Raw genomic sequence first — 10,032 nt, forward strand, 5'->3', positions numbered from 1 at the left:
AAAGATGGCTAAAAATCTGTAGACTCATAATTATAAAATCACACGGAGTTCTTAAGAAGGATGCGCCTGCAGCAGTGCATTATAGAGTGAAAGCCTTTTATAGAAATCTAAAATAAATTTAGCATTTGATTTTTTTTTTGATCAGCTAGCCAAGTGGGCTACTGCAAATGTGATGAGAAAGTTTAATTAATTAGAGGACTATTCTATTAAAATTGAAATTGCCCCATAACTGCTCCCATGTAATGAGCTCTAAGTAGCATGTAGCGTTGCTACAGTAATAACTTTTCCATCCATCATTTGTTTCACATGTAAAATGCTGACTCCGTGTGGAATAAAGGTTTTACTGTGGTTTAAACGGGAAGTATCTTCAAGATCAGCTACTCGGCTATTTTGTTCTGATGACTAGAGATATGCTTATTCAGAGGCTTCATTGAGCAGCCTCGGGAAATGGGGTACCTATGGAGATCATGGCAGGGATCAGAGGTGCCCTCCCTCAGATAATAATGCTATTCATGCTCCCTGGGATGAATCTCACCCTATTATTCAGTAGGTATGGCTGGTTTGGGCTTATCCCAATGTCTTGGCCTCCATCCAGAGACGTGTGAGATAAGGATGTAATAGTGTAGTCGATTAAACGATTAACTGATAAGCAAAAGCTTATATGTTAGTGCTATAGACTACATGCATTCCTCCTACCTCCCAGCCAGTAAATCTTTTAGCAGGTTGGTCAGCAGCCCGGCTCAGTCCCGGCTTGTGCTGGGTCCGGGGCCTACCGCTGCTGTGGCTCTGCATTTAAAGTGTATCAGGTAGCCTGGCTCAGTTCTGACTTGTGCCAAGTCTGGGAACTCAGACCTTCACCTGGACAGGGACTGCTGCCACCCTGAGCTGCTGCCTCTGCATCAGCACCATGCACTGCTGTATCAGAGGCAGCAGCATGGGGTGACAAGAAGCCAGTCCATGAGGAGAGTTGGTTTTTAAACTGGCTCTCCTCACAGCCCAGCTCCCTCCTGGCACCAAAGGCGTGTGCACGGGGTGTGCCCTGGCACACCCTAATGTCTCGGGCCGGCTAGCAGCTGCTGGAGAACGAGAGGGATTTGAGATGGGGAGCCGCAGCCCCTCACTTTCCCTGCGGCCATCTACAGGGCACTTTGGTGCAGAGAGAGCATGTGCATGGCAGAAGCAGCTGGGACCCGACCACAGACGCCGGCCCGAGCCATTTTTGCGCCCCGGGCCCTCCTGGCCTGGCAGCACTTTGCATCACTCCTTCTGTGCCCGGGACACTGGCCCCAGCCTCAGCCCCAGCCCCAGCCATCCTGACAGCACCACGTGGTGCCCCTTCTGCGCCCAGGGCTCGTCCTCGGTCCGGCACGGCCCGGCAGCACCGCACGGCGCCCCTTAAAGTGAGGCGCCCCAGGCTAGGGCACAGCCAGCTTGTAGTTTGGGCCGGCTCTGATTCCAGCCCCATAAACTGGAAGGCAGAAGCCAGCTTAGCCAAAGGTAAAGGTAAAGTTAAGGTAAGGTAAGGTAGGAGAGGGGAAGGGGGAAAATATAGGGCAGGGGTGGGAGAGGAAGGTGCTTGTGCTGAGGGGAAGGGCCAGGTCAGGAGAAGAAAGGGGAAGGCACCAAGGGACAGGGTAGAGGACAGACAAATGCCAGGGGGCCAAGTGCAGACAATGAGGAAAAGGGCAGGAGGGGAGATGTCAGTGGGAGGGGGGACAGGGTGATACTGGGAGAGGAGAGGTTAAGGGCACTGGAGGTAAGAGGGGGAAAGGGGGGGTTCTGGGAGAAGTCTTGAAAGAAGGGGTGGGCATGAGGAAGGCAGGGATGGAGCAAGATGTGTAAGGGCACAGGGGCATGAGGGGAATGGGGGCAGAGGGTGGTGAGGGGGTGGGCATCAGGGGAAAAGAGGGCAAAGGGGGCAGGGGCAGTGAGTGAAGGGGGAGGCACCAGGAGGGTGCACGGTTAAGGGAAGGTGCAGGTGCCAGGGGATTCTAGGGTGAAGCAGAAGGGCAGACACTTGCAGGGGAAGGACCAGCACCAGAGGAGAGAGGCAGGGTAGGTATGTAGAGGGAGGTGTTAGAAGAGGGGATGAGGAGGGGTAGCTCACATGATCAGAGTGGGGCTACTGGAGGAGTGGGTACAGGGGGGAGAGAAGGGCTGGTGGAGGGGGGCAGGTCTCAGGAAGGCTGAGGGTAGTGAGAAGGGCAGGAGTCAGGACAGCAGAAGAGGGTGAGGTGTTGGGGGGCAGCAGGCACAAGGGGAGTTGAAGGAGCAAGGGGAGGAGACATGGCAACAGAGGGAAAAGGGAGAGGTTTATAAGATATTTATTAATAACTTTGGTGCCACAGTGGCACATCCAAACAAGCCACATGAACTCAGTACTGTTGAACAACACAAAATTCATTCTGCTCATGGGAGGAAACTCTTAGAGTGAACACTTCCCCCAACCTCTCCGCCCCTGAGTTAATGTCACACACATTGGGTTAATGCATGAGGGAGGTTTGGTGGGGTCAAACTAATCCCTATTGGTAGGAGGATGGTGGGAAAAGTCCTTAGAGGGGCCACATGACACCTTTTACTTCTGGTCATGTGTCCATCTTGCCCCGAGAGTGTTACCTCCAGAGGTGTGGCCAATGGGAGTTGGGGTGTGGCCAATGGGGGTCAGTGGCGTGGTTAACAAGGGTCAGGGCTGTGGCTAATGGGGGTCAAAGTACATTTAAAAAAATTTATTTGGGTGCACACCCTAATGAAATGTGCTGCACACGCCGTGCTACTGCCTCTGATACAGAGCGGCAGCGGCAGTGGCAGAGGGCTCCTTGGGAGTGGGGCCAGAGTGCACTTGCTGGCAGCCTCACCCCTAAGGGCTATAAAATAGTTGAGTAACCAATACGAATTCATGAGGTTAATCGACTATTCAATTAACCAATATTTAACATCCTAGTGCGAGATGCACAAAATCTGGAGAAACATAAGAATGGTTATACTGGGTCAGATTAATGGATCGCCTAGTGCAATCCATCTGTGTTTTGACTGGAAGTGCTTCACAAGGAATGAATAAAACAATGCAATTAGGCGACCGATCCCATATTATCCAGTCTTAGCTTCTGACAATCAGAGGCTTAGGGACACTGTGAGGCTTGTGTCCCTGAAATCTTGGATAATAGACATTGATGGACCTGTTCTTCATAAACATATCTCATTCTTTTTTTAGTCCATTTATACTTTTGACCTTCATAACATATCCTAGAAGTCAGGTCCTCAGGGTCACTGTATTGTGCAAAGTACTTCATTGTGTTTGTTTTAAACCTGCTGCCTATTAATTTCATCAGATGACCTCTAGCTCTTGTGTTATGTGAAGGGGTAAATAAGACTTCCTTATTCACTTTCTATATACCATTCATGATTGTGTAGACCTGTATCATATCTCCCCTTAGCTACCTCTTTTCTAATCTGAGTAGTCCCAGTCTTTTTTAATCTCTGCTCATACGGAAGCTCTTGCATACTCCCTAATGATTTGTTGCCCTTCTCTTCACCCAATATAGTTATTTTGAAATGGGACAACAAGAACTGCATGCGGTTTTACAGGTGTGGGGAGTCCATGTGTTTATATAGTGGCTTGATGAAATTGTTTATCTGTATCTATTATGATTTTGTAAATTTCTGTGGAGGAGTGCAGAATATTGTGAAGTTCTATGTTTCTGTTTTTCTACTGAAAAAACAAACTACAGTAAAACTACAGTCCGTCACCATAGGGGAACCCGGAAGTGCTCCGGGCAGCCGGACAATTGGAGCTGCTCTGCGCCTGGCTTCCCCGATTCAGCCGCTGCTGAAACTGACCAGCAGCTGAATCGAGAAAGCCGGGGGCAGAACAGCTGGGGTGCTGCCAGGTTGGTCCTGTAGCGTCGCCCCTCTGCGCTTCAGGGCCAACCCAGCAGTACCCCAGCTGCTCTTTTCCAGGTGTCCCCAAGAGCAGTTGGGGTGCTGCTGGGATGGTCTCACAGCGCCGAGGGGCAGTGCTACCGGACCCACCCGGCAGCACCCCAGCTGCTCTGCCGCAGGCATCCCCAATTCAGCCACTACTGAAACTGACCAGCAGTGGCTGAATCGGGGACACCTGGGGCAGAGCCGGATGATCGGAAGGGGGGGCTATGAGAGGTCTGGGGTGACATCCCTCCCACCCCGCCTCAGGCCCTTCATAGCCCCCCCTTCCGATAGTCCAGCATATTTGATAATCCGGCACCCCCTGGGTCCTAAAGGTGCTGGATTATCGGAAGTTTACTGTAATTCTGTTGCTGGCCAAAGTTAATGACTTGGCCAAACATGGGATTCAACATGTTGCATTTGGTATCGCACTTTCTGTCTGAGGATCCAAAAGAGCATTTCAGACATGAATGGAATCATCTTATTACACCCCAATGTGATGAGAAACATTGTTATCCACCTCTTATACAGAAACAGAGGCACAGAGCAAAGAAGTGATTTGCCTGAGGTGATAGTGAGTCAGTGGCAGTCCTGAGAACAGCAACCAAATCCCTTGAATCCTCATTCAATGTGTTAACCACAACACATCATATGGACTCCACGGATAGTTCTCCCACACTTGGCTTGCTGCTTTTTTTGTTTCAAAGTATCGTCACAAAATCACAAGTATTACACAGGTCCCCACTGCAAGATATCACCATTACTGGATTTTCTATATCCCTACACTTGGCTTGGTTGTGCCTGTAAACAGTATTTGACTGTGGCCAAGAGCAGGAGGCAGCAAAATGTAAGTGAACGTCTGCACATCTGTGATGTATACAGGAAATATATAGTATAGAGCGTAGTGAGTGACAGACTGAAATTAAAGACGTTCCCCTTCCTTTTTCTGGCAACATGCACCGACAGCACACCTTCCATTAGTGGTATTTTGAAACCTAGAACAGGAGAATGCCTCAAACCGCAGTCCTATAACGTAATGAAGAATACACACAGCTGCAGTAACAACCACGTAATTATTTAATTAGCTTTTGACAGATTCAAATTGCACAGGCAAAGGAATGCATGAACCACATGTGGAAACCTGCCAGCAGGTTTTACACGTATGCAGATGGTTTTAGCTTTTATAACTGCAAAGCTGAGTTACTTCACTTTTACTGCAGAGCCTAGTGGCAAACAATGCACTGCAGATTTGTATTAAAGGCAGCATATGTAATTCTTTGCCTCCTGTTCATATTATAGTATTGCTTGCTGAGAGAAACAACATTTTAGTATCCGGTTAAGAAATCTGCATGTAATGCCTACTTTGGGATTTTAAAGCTCCCAGCAAGCAAATATAATACTGCTAATTAGCATTTATATACCACTTTATTTCAAATCCCTTTACAGACTCAAACTAATTAATACTGCTTTGAGGTAAGTATTGTTATCCTCATTTTGCAAAAGGGAAACTGAGGCACAGAGTGGTTAAATAAAATTGCCCAAAGCCACAGATTTAATCAATTGATGACAAATCTGGTATGCAGCGAAGGATTTCCTGAGTTCCCATGCTCTCGCCACAAATTCTAAGCACAGGGCAGTGGGAAGAAAAAAAGTAGCTGCTGAAGCTAAAAGGGAACTGCTGAGGATAGAATTGGCATTAACTGTGATTTGCTTCTGGAATACATATTATTCCAAGGAGAGAATGTAATTAAGGGAAGCATGATGTACTGTAAATGCCGCTGCAAAAGCTGATACCCATCTCATAAGTCACTCTAAAGGGTTTGTAATTTCCATGACTAGCAAACTCTATGATTTTATATTAGAAGGGATGTGATTTCTCATTAGATTACCTACATAAGATAAAATGAAAATTGACTCCAACGTTACTCCAAAACCAAACTGTGTCCAAGATTCAGAAAGTGAAGTCCAGTTTTTTCACATAGCTGTAGTTTTCATCTTTTCCTGTCTTTGCTTTTTGCTGGGATAGGAAATGCTGAAAACACCTAGGAAAAGGCTATTCTCTTCAAGAGCCATAAGAACTGCTCACAACAAAACCCCAAAGCATATGTAACACATGCGGTTTCAGGTTGTGTAAGAAAGTTAAAACCCAGGTCAGGGCCCAGTTCATGCAAATCTGAACTGATTCATGGTTTCCAGTCGAAACCATGCAAAATGTGCATTTTAGAAGCTGAGCGTTGTGCACACTATTATTTGTGCAGGAATTATGTTTGGGGCAAATCCGCAAAATTATCTTGCAGAGCTTTCTCCAGATCTTCAGGCTGGCCCTGTGTTCAATGTGTGAGTAGAGTAGAATCAGCTACTTTTGGGGGATGGAAATTGCTCTTAGAACATTAGAACTGGGAGGGACCTCGAGAGGTCATCACGTCCAGTCCCCTGCCCTCATGGTAGGGCCCAGTACCGTCTAGACCATCTCTGATAGATGTCTATCTAACCTGTTCTTAAATATCTCCAGAGATGGAGATTCCACAACCTCCCTAGGCAACTTACTCCATTGTTTAACCACCCTGACAATTAGGAAGTTTTTCCTATTGTCCAACCTAAACCTCCCTTTCTGCAGTTTAAGCCCATTGCTTCTTGTCCTACCCTCAGAGGCCAAGGAGAACAATTTTATTCCCTCCTCCTTGTGATGCCCTTTTAGATAACTGAAGATCACTATCATGTCTCCTCTCAGTCTTCTCCTTTTCAACTAAACAAGCCCAGTTCTTTTGGTCTTCCTTCTTGGGTCATGTTCTCTAGACCTTTAATCATTCTTGTTGCTCTTCTCTGGACCTTCTTCAATTTCTCCACATCTTTCTTGAATTGTAGTGCCCAGAACTGGACACAATACTCCAATTGAGGCCTAATCAGTGCAGCGTACAGCAGAAGAATGACTTCTCATGTCTTGCTCACAACACTCCTATTAATGCATCCCAGAATCATGTTTGCTTTTTTTGCGATAGTGTCACACTATTTGTTCATATTTAGCTTGTGGTCCACTATGACCCCTAGATTCCTTTCTACAGAACTCCTTCCTACAGTTTTTCCCATTCTGTATGTATAAAAGTGATTGTTCTTTCCTAAGTGGAGTATTTTGCGTTTGTCCTTATTAAACTTCATCCCTTTTACCTCAGACCATTTCTCCAGTTTGTCCAGATCATTTTGAATTATGATCCTGTCCTCCAGAGCACTTGCAACCCCTCACAGCTTGGTATCTTCTGCAAACATAGTAAGCGTACTTTCTATGCCAATATCTAAATCATTGATGAAGATATTGAACAGAACCAGTCCCAAAACAGACCCCCTGCAGAACCCCACTTTTTACGCCCTTCCAGCAGGATTGCACCTCTTGAAGGGGCTCTCCTTTCCCATCAAAATAGGCAGAGTAACTCTGTTCTTTAATATTTAATATTTTTAGAAGTTAGTATTGAGCTAACTGCTGTTCACTCAGGCACCTACTGAGCCATGGCTGCCAACAGTCAACCTACCCAACTCAAAGACCATTTTCCAGTTGACTTCCCAGCCCACCATTACAGGGAGCCCCCTTCTCATCTAAATAGCCAAACATTGCAGGAACATGGCCTCGTTACTATAGTTCATTGGTTCTCAAACTTTTTGGCCAATGGCCCACGTGGCTCAATGCAAACCTTTCCGTGGAGAATCAGTTGCTAATGGAAACTCGCTGTTAATTACATAATTATGCTGGAGCCATTTTGCTAGTGCTGTAGGTAGGGAGAATGGTGCATTTTAACCAATAAGAAGGAAAACATAAATTTAAATTATTAAACAGAGTAAGCACTTTAACTTTCTCATGATAGTTTATCAGAATTCATTTTCTCAATAATTTCAAAAGCTTTCCATGTTTTATTTATTTATGGCATGATTGGGGAACCTTTTTTGAGTTAGGGGGCCACTGACCCACAGAAAATCAGTTGGGGACCACACAAATGAGAAGCAGAAAATCCCCTCCAAAAATTCCCAACCCTAACTGATGTGGCCCCCAACTGAAACACCTCATTCCTCTGACTCTCCAATCCTATAGGGGGAAGGGAAGGGACAGGGAGGACTGGGGTTCAGGGCTTCCCATAGGCCAGATTTACTCTTCTGGGGTTTCAGGGTTAGTGGATTTTGTGGATTCTCTCCATAGCTCTGGGGTGGGGACAAAAATGAGGAATTCAGTTTGTGGGACAAGGCTGCCAAAGAGTGGGAGAAGGATGAAGGTGAAGGATCTGGGTGGAAGGTGTGGTGCAGGAGGTGGTGAGGATGTAAGGTCTGGATAGGAGGCAAGTGCAGGAGCAGGCTGGGAGCAGAGTGTCCGGAAAAGGGGTGGGAGTAAGAGCAAGTGAAAGTGCAGGAGCAGGTTGGGGGGAGGGTGTCTAGTCAGGAAGGAGGGTGCAGAAACAGGTTGGGGGTAGGGAGTCTGTCCAGGGTGGAGGTGTGGGAGCAGGATGAAGGGGAGGGGGAAGGGTCTGGCTGGGGGGAGGGTGCAAGAGCAAGGAAAGGTGCAGGAGAAGGTTGAGGGTAGGGTGTCTGGCCATGGGTGAGGGTGAAGGAGCAGGGTAGGGATAGTGCGGGTTCCCTGCTGAGGACGGAGGGTGGGAGATGGCTGAGCCCACGCCGTGGACCACCTGAAAGGCAGCCACCAACCACTAGTGGTCCATGGACCGCAGTTTGAGAATCAATGATGATAACAGGGGCAGCAGGATATCCACCTGCTCCACAGCTGCTTTTTTTTTTTGGAAGAACAGCTGTCATAGGTCTCTTCTACCTAGAGAAGTTTCCATGAGGTGCTGGGGAGAAGGAGATATGGTGGGTTGAAGGGACAGATGAGAGTAGGGAAGGATTGTTGAGCAGAGGTGAAAAACTGTTGGATTTTTGAGTAGCGAGGTGGAGTAAAATAGGAATGTCATACATATCACCTGCTAAATGAAGTAGAATGTTTTTAGGGAGCATCTTGTTAAAATATTGGCAGTACAGGCACTGCTGGGTATGGCTGAATGGAATCTTCAGAGTGACTCTACAAATACCAAACCCAGGAGAGTAGTGGAGAACTCACAGGGACGGCTTTGGAGTGCTCAGGTGCCATACTGTAGGTCTCTTGTTAGAAGAAAGGGAAGGGATGAGACTTCTATCACTTCCCCTAGAACATTTTAAACAAGCACCTTTGAGCTTTCTCCCATGCTTCAGGGAGTTCTCCATTAATGTCTGCAAAGCTATCTCATTATTCTCCTTCAAACCTGTCCTTAAATTATTCTTTGCTGTGATGCCTATGAAATCTTCACCTTGATTAAGCTGGTAGTGTGCTGAGACCACCACCTGTGACGCTGACCAGTTATGTCTCATTGTTTCCTTGTTCTTCCTTGTCTGCATATGTCGTATACTTAGATTTAAGCTCTCTGGGGGGCAGGGACAGTCTTTTTGTTCTGAATCTGTACAATAACATGGGTTCTTAAGTGCAATGATAATACTAACAGCTCATGATTACTTTTTGCCCCACATCTTTTAAGCCCTGATTCAGCAAGGTACTCAAGCACATTTTTAAGGGTACAGCTACACAGCAACCATTATTAATAGCTAGTGCTATTTCAAAATAACGTAATCTGCATCTATACAGCAGGCAGTTATTTTGAAATAATGTCGAAATACTTTCAAGCTAGAGGACTTCTTACTCCAACTTCTGTAACCCTCATTGTATGAGGAATAAGCAAAGTTGGAGGAAGAGTGCTCTATTTCAAAATAAGTGCTGTATAGATGCTCTCAATTTCAAAATAAGCTATTTCGAAACAAGCTATGCAATTGATGTAGCTCAGTTTGCATAGCTTATTTTGAGTTAAGCCCTGCTGTGTAGACGCACCTTAAATGTAAGCATGACTTTAATGGGACTTAAAGATAGACATGTGCTTTAAAGTAACTTGCATCAGCGAGCAAAAATGCCCCTCTATTCAGATTAATTGGATGAGTGTAGTTATCTTTACTAGCAGAAATGGAAAATATGAAAGTATCAAATTAAGTTCACTTAAGCAAAAAGGAAGTGAAACATCTGTTTTATGCTACCAAAAAACTTTTCTTTGCTTA

This window comes from Pelodiscus sinensis, chromosome 6 (assembly GCF_052426305.1).
Source record: "Pelodiscus sinensis isolate ZL-2025 chromosome 6, ASM5242630v1, whole genome shotgun sequence".
Lineage (NCBI taxonomy): Eukaryota > Metazoa > Chordata > Testudines > Trionychidae > Pelodiscus > Pelodiscus sinensis.